The following is an 11,057-nucleotide window of genomic DNA, read 5'->3' as shown; positions in this document are numbered from 1 at the left end:
ACTGTTTCAACTACATTTATTTGATAATTTAAAGTTGAATTTTGTTTTTTCCAGTTTTGTAATTGAATTTGGCAACTCGGACAAATGTGATCGAATAAATGTTAAATCAGATATAATTGATGTAGTACTCAAAATGGATTTTACTTTTTGGACAGATTGGGCGTCATCTTCTATATTAGATACCAATTCTTTAAATTTACTGAAATAGATATAAAAGTCCAATACTTTGTATAACAACATCATATAGCACCGATAAAAATAATACAAAAATACAAAAATATTTGTGCAAAAGTACATTTTTATAAAAAAAACCAGAAACGTGCAATTTTGTGCAAAAACCCAAAAACGTGCAATTTTGTGCAACATAAAACTTTCTTTAAATTAATCTACATCTCTTGATTTGGATTTGTAGCTTTTTTCTATTGAATTTAGAACACGCCATAAAAATATGCAATTGCACGGGAATCCGGTCTTTAAATATGACATATATGATATTATCATTGCAATATTTGTTATGACTGATATATTATTTACATTATCTAAACAATATATAATTAGTTATTGGGATTATATTATAATATCATTCAGTATGTTCATTGCACAAACAACAGATATTACGTTCAAATATATTAACTTTATTTACCTATGGGCTATGATATATTTCTCTGTAGTAATAGTAATATAGTTTTTACTAACTAATTTAAATTAAAAAAATTTCAACAATTCGTAAATACAGCTAAAGTTTTACACATATAATGTATATGTGCAGTAGCCATTGGATTGTGGCAGGTTAAGTCCATGTTTGTTTTTTTACGCGCAAGCAAAACGAATTCGCACATGTAATTTCATAATAATAAAATATTTAAGTATCTGTTATGGCTGTTACATGCTGCAGTGGTAGTGCGTAAATCAACACGGCATTTCTAGCTACAACTTTTGGCAACATTTTCAACAGTTTATTAGAATGTGTAAGAAGAAAGTAACATTTTATTCATAAGTTTATCGTTATGTAGTCGACTTTAAAAAATATAAATAGGTAGTACCTATAGGTTATACATATTATAATATGTAGGTTATCGCGGTTATCGCGGTTATAGTTGGTTTGCTGTAGCCGTGAGTCAGTTCTACGCACGCGGCAATCGTTATTTTATATTTACATATCATATTAGACATTAGTACATTATAATTTATTTCATCTAATCTCACGGTCAACAGCGATAGCTTAATATGTAACAACTGATAAACAACCCACTCGTACCTGCAGGTTTATTATAGCGAATAACACAATATTATGTTGAAATGTCGTCAAATATAAACGCGAAATCAATAAGCTATTACCGCTGCTAAACCATTACTATTCGTTTTACAAATTTCAGGAATACTCCCCGCAGCGCCAGACCTGAAATATAAATAGAACGAAAACCTAAACGTATTATGTTGGTTTATATTTTTAAATCCACTGGATATTAATAATATGCAGTGTTTCCAAAATCAATTTGCAAGGAACTCGCGTTTTCCAATAACCGTTTGGCATTTGTTTTATAGCTTATAAAGTTATATATATATATATATATAGGAATATTATAATGGAGTGGTTGGTGCGTGTTTTGATGAATTTTCTGATGAATTCCCGATTTTTATTTTAAAAAAAAATTGTTCATCCATGCATAACAAAAAATCTATTTGAAAAGAATATTAATTATTATTTATTACATACCTAATTCATTGTTATGCACATTAATTAATTATGCAGATTTAAATGAAATATAGGTATATTATAAGAATATAGTAGGTAGTCACTAGTCATTAAAAAATATTTTTCATTACCTACCTCATTTAAATGTTAATTATGAATTTTGTGTGAAAAAATAAACGGAATGCGGAGGTTATTTTAGATTCTGAGCGGAGCGATGAATGTACTGATTTTACAATGATGTGTGTTTTATTGAGTCAAAAGTAAAATTTTTCCAGTAGTTTTCAAAAGCGCAGTGAAAAACAAAAGAAAAGTTAAGGAAAAACGCGAATTTTTACGCAAAATCGATTTTGGTTTTGGTGTAGCTCTAAAACAAATGACTGTAGATACATGAAATTTTATATTAGCATTTTCTAACCAGAACTTTTTCAAAATATTTTCCCTTATTTTGAGCTGTTTAGGAACATTTCCCGTTTCCAATTTTTTAGTTCTATATACAGAGATGGACACAGTACTTTTAAAGTTATAATTAAAAAATACATCATATATGTACAAGATAAATTGTTTATATGAATAGAATTAATTATATTTTATTATTAATATTACTGGTTCAAAAATGAATAAAAAAATAATAAAATTATAGTTTTACGCTGTTACAACTCAATTTATTCTCCGTAAGTAATGAAAATATTTTTATACATAGGTAAACTTTGTAATCTTAACATTTCGTGTTCAAAATTGAAGTTGGTAACCATTTTCATTTGTAATCGAAAGAAAACAAACGTCAGCAAGGCTTTATACTGTCAAATCCCCTTTCGGTGTTGTTAAAATAATAAAACATTTTCCACAGTTGCGATAACATTTTACAGGTCCTCCTCCCCCATCGTAAGGACAGGCACTAAACTTATATCTACAATACCGTTCCTAATTTATTACATACATTGTTGAATATAATTTGTAAAGAGTAAATAATATACATTTAATGTTATACATTTATAATTTTAATGTTCAACAATAATTACTGAACAGGTACATATTATACAGAAAGTAAAATAAAAGTTTAAAGTAAAGTCTTGAAACATTTCACCGATAGGTACTTAGTACTTACCTACATTATTATGTTCTACGCCCAGTAAAATTTTCAAAATATTTAGACTAACTTTACGCTATTTATAAATTATTGTTATGTACGAACCTAATTACACTATTATTCGGTACATCGATGTTGACTATTACAAGTTACAAGTTAATAACAATATTATACTACCTATATAATATAATAAATAATAATCAACAATATAATATTTGCCACTATTTTGTCAAAAACTAGTTTCAAATCATAACCTACCACATAATAGAAAAATAAATTACTTATAGCAATATAATTAAAATGTAATAAAATATCCTTCAAAATGGAGACTGACACACCGTCTCCACTCAGAATCGTTTTTCGTAGCCTGAAGGTATACAATGATCTATTATTGAATTAAAATTTAACACAGCCGTAATAGTGACCTACTCAAAGACGAAATCAATCAAAATCAATTATACAGCAAAGCGAGTGCTGTGGTTTATTTTAATGTTATTTTGTTGTTGTGAAACTTGCAGGTATTGACAAATTTAATTGACCTATTGACAAAATGGAATTTCCGCAATACTATATACTCCACCCTATATTCTATATAGGGTTAGGTGAGAGGTTAGGGTTAGGTTACATATTATGTAGACTCGTATGAAAACCATTTACAATATTTATTTCTGTTTTGTACAAAAAAAGTAGTTTTATCACCAATGTTTTAATTTAAATATTGTTTCTGTGTTCATCAATGAAATGCTTCATTAAAAAAAATTTACATAACCAACACTTAAATAATTTGATCACTAGGTATAGATATTTAATATTTTTACACCTCTAAAATTTGGCTCCCAGACATTTTTCCCAGTCCCCCTTAAATTATTCATCCAATATAGGTTGAATACTTGAATGTTAAATAATTCTTCGGACATCATGAATACCGCAAACACAACTAGGGTGACAACTCGAGTCTTGATCTGCAAAATGATTAATTAGTGATTATCATATAAAAATGAAAAGTATTTTGTATTTACTATTTGTTACATTAATAAAAATTCTAAACGCTAAATAATAGTCGGGTAGAAATGTTATTTAAAATTGAAATACAAGATGCAATTGTATATCAAATACTGGTCATCCCTGGTCATAGATAGCTTTAAGACTTTAATATAATTACTATAGTCTATAATATTCCATATTATTATAATATACAAGTTCACCAAATGTCTAATCTTCAAAATTACTAATTAGCTCGATAAGCATTCAGATCGTTTTATAATCGAGATAAAAATAATAATAATACATTTTGAGATTGTGCGAACTTTTATTTATGTATACCATAACTCTAAAGTTCGCAATTCCGTCGGGACTCGTTGCAGGTGTGTGCACTATGTCAGTGGCAGACGTATAATATATTATATTACAACGTCACATAATGTATATCATATTATTTTCGACTTTTAAATATTTATTTCTTTGCAAATATATTACGTTTATTTTCATCTCTCGTTTCTCGATATTTGTAGTTTGTACTCATGAAAAAAAAAAAAAAAATACTCGGTATAATACAATAATACACACGCATGTATATACCTATATGGTTTATATGCGGATATATATAGGTAATACCGAATTGTGTATAAAAATATATGTAATATATGTATATAATATTATACACTCGACCCATTATTATACCTAGGTATATGATATTATGTAATTTGTAGCATGTATATAATATAGCTGGCGATGCAGGTAATAGAGCGTATAACTCTACGGTATCGAGTATATATTGGGTCGGTGTGTGTGTCGGGGGTGGTGGTGGCTACGGGGTTGAAAAGTTGCCCGGATCGACGGGCTCTTATATAATATACATCGTACTTTATATATACATATATGTATATGCATATTATAACAGCAGTAACGACGCAGAGTCGATTCATGCATATTTATGACAACGAGTTTCCCGGGCATATAATAATAATATACATTATACATACATATAATATTATGTTTATAGGTAGGTACGCGACGGATAATTTTCCATCGGGTTATATATAAATATATATTTATAAATACAAAATCGCGTATATATAAGAGTAAAAACGTTTAACACACGCGCACCATTGGTACCTATATGCGTGAATAATATATAACGTATACGATATCGTAGTTATAACTCTCAACGTTATATAATATTATATGTTAGACACGTGCTTATATATTATATAGGTAGGTACTCTACACACATTTAAACTATAATATGTATATTATACATTTTTAATTTTTTTAGCTAAAGATAATGAGCGAAGCGAAGAATGTCAAGATTTTTTATTTTTCTCGTAACCTACGTAAATAGTTATATAGTTGGCCCTGTTTGTTATCATTCTTACTATAATAAAATAATGACGAATAATATGGTCTTATCTTTCAATTGGGCGTTTAATCTAGTCGGGTAAGGTCGAATCGCACTTATTTTTGTCGAATTCCACTCGGGTTCAAAATAGGTAATGTTTTATTAATTGCACTCGATGCCTTTCATTACATAAAGGTTAAAACATATTTACTAACGAATATTAGTCGACGGTCTGAAGAATAATTTGTATTTAATATTTTAATAGCTTAAGCTTATTGTTTTTACTATACCGTATAATAAAAACAATAAGCTTCTAGGTATAATTTATACCTAAACCTACTGGAAAGGTACAATTTAAAACAAATAGTATCAAAATATTTATGTTTATTTCTAAATTAGTTATGCCGTTTAATAATGTCATTGTTAATACTAAATCAATTGACACTGGTCAGTGATCACACATGCAATCGTCAACTAAAATTATAACTTCCTATACTTGTGTGATATAATGATCGGATCGAGCGCAATTCGAACATTTTAGTTTACATAAGTAATGAAGTTGGCCAGCCCCCGTCTAGTTGGTTAGCTGGCGAATAACTAGCTAATTATATATTAGCGATTGGTGCGAGAATACAAATCAAAAACTACCAACAAATTGTGGATGGTGAAATTTACAGCATAATATCAGTTTTTCACGAGATTTTGTAAATTGAGTATTTTATGTTACTTGTTATTTTATGTTGTATTGGAATTCAAACATTAAAAACCGTTAATATGGACATTTTTACAAATTATTTATTTAAACATGTTTGTAATTCAGTTTACAAAGACTTAAAGGAAATTTAATAATTTTTAGGCTTCCAAGTTTAGAATTTTACTTGAGTTTTATTATTATAGAATTTTTGATTACAAATGTCATACATGGTTAACCAAACGTTATATCCACTTATTCTATCCATAATAATTAAAATCAATGTCAACATATTTTTTTATAGGGTGTAAAGTTTTAATGGTGGTTAACTGGTGAATTTTTAACATAATTAGGGATGGACCGAAACCCGACACCCCAATATCTGCTACCGATATAAAATCAATAACCCGCGAAATATTTAAAAACAAAACTTTTGGCCAAAACTATGAACTGATATTAAAATAAAATCGATACCACAAACTAATTGTAAACTCATAACCCATATATTTTTAGATTAAATAATATTTTAATTTAAAAAAATAACTTTATTTCCTTTTAAGCAATTAACAAATTGTTAATTAAATAACAAACATAATACAGAAATGTTCAAAACAATTTTTTTGAGATACAATTTAAATTAAAATAAATTGTTAGTATGTAAAATAGAAAAATTAATAATAATATAAAATATTAAAAATCTGGGTATATGGCATCTTGCTAAACCTCGTCCTCGTCATTGAGTAGGTCACCAAAATAGATGTGTTCAGTAATAAATCATTGCAATACTGCATATGAAAAACGATTCTGAACGAGACAGTCGGTCAGCCAATACATATTGATATTACTATAGATATTTTATTATTGCTATAAGCAATGACGACTAGCACTAATAGCCGGATATAATGTAGGTACTCCTGTTATAGGGGTTTTGTAAAGACTAATCTTCAGTTCTTTTTTCCAAATGTTATACATTTTTATCATTTTGTTTAAACCAAAAGAAGCAATACCAAGTTAAAAAAAGGTGGGTTAGTGGATGTCGCTCTGCTGTTCAGTAGGTTACAAGTGGGTCACTGTATAATGGATAGTGTTAAATTTGAATTCAATGATATAATATCACAGTATAAGAAAAACGATTCTGAGCGAAGACGGTATGTCAGTCTAGGTATAAGACATATTATCTACTTATCTATGGTATTAAAAAAAAAAAGTCCTATAATAGGTACCTAGTTAAAATATTTTGAAAATGTTATCAAAGAATTGATAAAATAAACATTCAGTGAAATTTTCATGTATCTACAGTTATTCGTTTTTTAATTACAACAAAATGAGAAAATCGCTACATGAGAAATCGAGTGAATATCGAATATTGTAAAAATTTGAATTTCAAACGCTCATAAAAATTTAATTTGTGTTTCTTATAAACATTTTTTTTTTTTTTGATAAAGGCAGATAATTTTATAAGGAATCTTGTATTTCATTTTAAAATCTTAGTTCTAAAAAGAAAAATTTTTATGAATTCTTAACTCAAAATAATTTGCTAATTTTCGTGATTTTTCCATATTTTGTCAATTTTTGAACTTCAAATGCTAATAAAAAGAAACTGTGACTAAGGATTTTTAATATTTTTCAAATGTCATTGTAACAATATAGTAGGAGTTTTGTATTTAATTTTTAAGTATTTCTACTCAACAAATAAAGTTTTATTGGCATTCATAGAAAAAAAAACTAATTAAATTGGAAAATGAAAATGTCCGTTAACAGCTCAAAACAAATCAAAATATTTTGAAAATATTATAATGTATAGAAAATGGAAATATAAACAACCAGTGAAAATGTCATGTATCTACGGTCATTCGTTTTAAAGTTACACCAAATTCAAAATTGATTTTGCGTAAAAATTCCCGTTTTTCCTTAATTTTTCTTTTGTTTTTTACGGCGCTTTTGAAATCTATAGAAACAATTTTACTTTTGACCCCCCCCCCCCCAAAGTATCAACTAGATTCGTTTTCCCATAAAAAAAAATACTGTTGAAGAAAATCCAAGCACTTTTACTGTCCTAAAAGGACCAGACACAAAAAAAAAAAAAAATTTAAAAAAAAACACACATCATTGTAAAATCATACATCGTTCCACTCAGAATCTAAAACCGATTTCCAATCATTCAGTAATCGTCTTAGATCGACAATGACAACATATACCTGATTATAAAATCTCATAATCATATGAAAATTATTAATTGAAGTTAATCAAAATAATGTAATTGAACATTTATAGTAACACAAGTCCTCACATATTTAAAGCTTTAAACTAAAAAACTGTATACATACTAATATTATATTCTGTATTGTATACATTATTATAATTTATGAGTTCAACATTTTTGAAAATATATTTTTACTGAATATTTGAATTTTTAAAGGGGTAATGGAAATGTGTTTTTAATTGTACCCATGTAAAGGTAAGGTCATAATTATTTTTTTACAACTTACAACTTTTTATTAACTTGTAGTGGGCAATGTAGTGTGTTTACGGGGAGGTATGTAGGGTCCAGGGTCACGATACCGCTCCCCATAACCAAAGGAAAAACGCATACGTCATTGAGAGGAGAGTATAGTGAATGCTATAAATGCACTAATGAATGTGTTACATTTTCATTCAACGATAAATAAATGCATAAGGAAAACGATTCTGAGTGGACAATCTGTCAGACTATATTACTAAATAATATATTGTATTACATATTTATATATATTGTCTTTAGTAATTCGTATTTCTATTAGTATAGTATGGTAGGTGGAACTAATTTTCTAAAAACAAAACTCATATGTTTTATTTGATAATTACTAATATTATTATAACTCTCGAACTTACATTAAATATTAAACAATGCCGGTCAATGATATTCACCAGAAGTCGCTCTCTTATTACTTACTCGTATACTTTGAATGGCTCTAATTTGATTCCTGTTGATTCTAGCATTTGCGATCTGAACTTTTATTTCCTTTCTTTGTCTTCGCGCCCACATCGATAAAATTACTTGCAAAGCTCTAAAGGTATTGGGTTTCGTTAAAAGAATAACTGGTGATTTTAAACCCACCAGCTCTCTTAAATCCATCTATTGTGCACTTGTACGACCAATCGTTGAATATGGGATCCTCAACCAGCTGACGCCTGTTTACAACTCGAATGGATTCTGTGTAAATTTTTATGCTTTATGAAACATGCCTTGAATAGAAACTGCGCATCTTATGATTATACTCCCATTCTCCGTTTTCTTATAATAAGTTATAACTTATCCTTCTTAGCTAACCGTCGCCGATCTAATAATCTTGGTTTTCTTAATAAGCTGCATATGGTTAAAAATTAGGCTCTGTTGAATCCTATTCCCTTCTTGCTCTAATTTACTTTAAAATTTCTGTTTGGTGAACCCGCAACACACATACTTTTTTTTATTCCGCATTGCCCTAATAATTATTTAAAAAACGAACCCATTAACCGTATGATTAAGTTAGCCAATGAGGATCCGTCATTTCTTCCATAGAATTATGTTACTATATGATAATCTTATTTTATTTCGTTTTTTATTATCTATTACACTTGTTTCTATGTTTCACACTTATAAGTTATAATATTATGTATCTTGTACTATTTCGTCAATATTACACCATAATTGCAACCTGGCCTCACGTCCGTTTATCTTTAATAAATAAAATAAATAAATAAATATTACTAGCAACATTATATTAATCAATATACCATGGAACGGTGTAATTAGGGGTTCGTTGTATAAATATTTTAAAATGAAAATAAATATTATTTTTTTAAATTTCATTGTGTAATTAAATAATAATAAAGGCAATAAACGTAATGGCGAAATGTTTCAAGTTCCCATTATATATATTTTTTAATTACAATAAAACAAAAACAAAATTTTATTTTTCATTTAAATATTAAATTTCACCCAAAATGTAACTGAAAATAACTTTAAAAAAAATTAAACCTACATAATATGTATTTTTGTTTTTGTTACAATGCTGTAAAACCTTGATTTGAATTTTCAAGCCATATTTTCAAACTATTAAAATCAATAATTATATGGGTTTTAATTATAAAATAATTGGCAAATTATAAATATACATTTTGACGAATTTTGTCAAAATTTGAAATTTAAATACTAATTCAATAATGCGATAGACGATAGTATAAATACCAATGTCTACATACTATTTTTACATTACACTCATAAAATGAAAAATATTATTTCTTATTGTAAAAAAAAAGTTAATAAAAATATAGAAAACATTGATTATATAAATTATAAATTATAATAACACCTAGTTTTTTTAAAATTAATTTCTGATTAAGATCCTAACATATTAATCATTTAAAAAAAAAAATGGCATCTTCTTCAACAAACACTAAACTGGTAAGTTAAAGTATAATGTTGGCTTATCGAAGATCTAGGTTTGGTTTTTAAATGTCTATTTTGAAAATATACTTTTACACTTAACTTATGTGCATTGAAATATAAGAACGTACCTATGTACCTATTTGAATGCTATGTATAAAATGTTGAACAAAAAATACTTAAATTGTTACTAAGTCCAATGTTTACAAATTGACTACCTATAATATTATATTTAAACCCCAGTCACGGCTCATAAGTGATTTAAATATACATTTTCCTATTTGGCTATGAGTCCTCAATATTGGAAAATATTCAAGAGCCCCCGGCGATTGTTGGATAGCCCGGTGGGCCAGAACGACACTGCTTCAATTGCTAATAAAAATGTAAATTTCTTTACACTAAACTTTTTATATTAAATCCCAATAAATAAAACATAAAAGGAATCTTGTATTGAATTTTCAAGTATTATAGGTATTAATATTAAAAAAGCGGGTAAAAGGAGGTTGCTCTGGTCAGTGGCGTACCTGTGGGGGGGCAACAGGGGCATTTGCCCCCCCCGAGAAGTTTTTTGATGTCATAATGCAAATTCATTGTCCAGCTTAAATAATGTAAATAATAAATATTTTTAATTTTCACTGATTTTAATCGTGTTTGATATCAAAAGTTTTTGATATCACTTATCAATGTATTATAAAATAATGATAGTATATTATCTATGTATAAACCGTACAATGTATTAGAAATAATGTTGGTCTATTAAAAGAAATAATCTCGTTTTTTAATATGTCTTCCAAAAGAAACTTTGTACTAAAAACCGTTTTAAATGGCAAGCCTCAT

General features: G+C 27.6%; 1 protein-coding gene across 1 annotated transcript in view; it reads left to right on the top strand.

Annotated features, from left to right (window-relative positions):
- LOC103310206 (protein FAM200B-like) overlaps positions 1 to 11,057 on the top strand; it is a 33,845-nt gene that overhangs the window by 21,462 nt on the left and 1,326 nt on the right. The window lies entirely within an intron of this gene.

Source organism: Acyrthosiphon pisum, chromosome X (genome assembly GCF_005508785.2).
Source record: "Acyrthosiphon pisum isolate AL4f chromosome X, pea_aphid_22Mar2018_4r6ur, whole genome shotgun sequence".
Classification (NCBI taxonomy): Eukaryota; Metazoa; Arthropoda; class Insecta; order Hemiptera; family Aphididae; genus Acyrthosiphon; species Acyrthosiphon pisum.
Note: the sequence above shows the minus strand (reverse complement) of the source record. Positions and strands in the feature narration are given on the sequence as shown.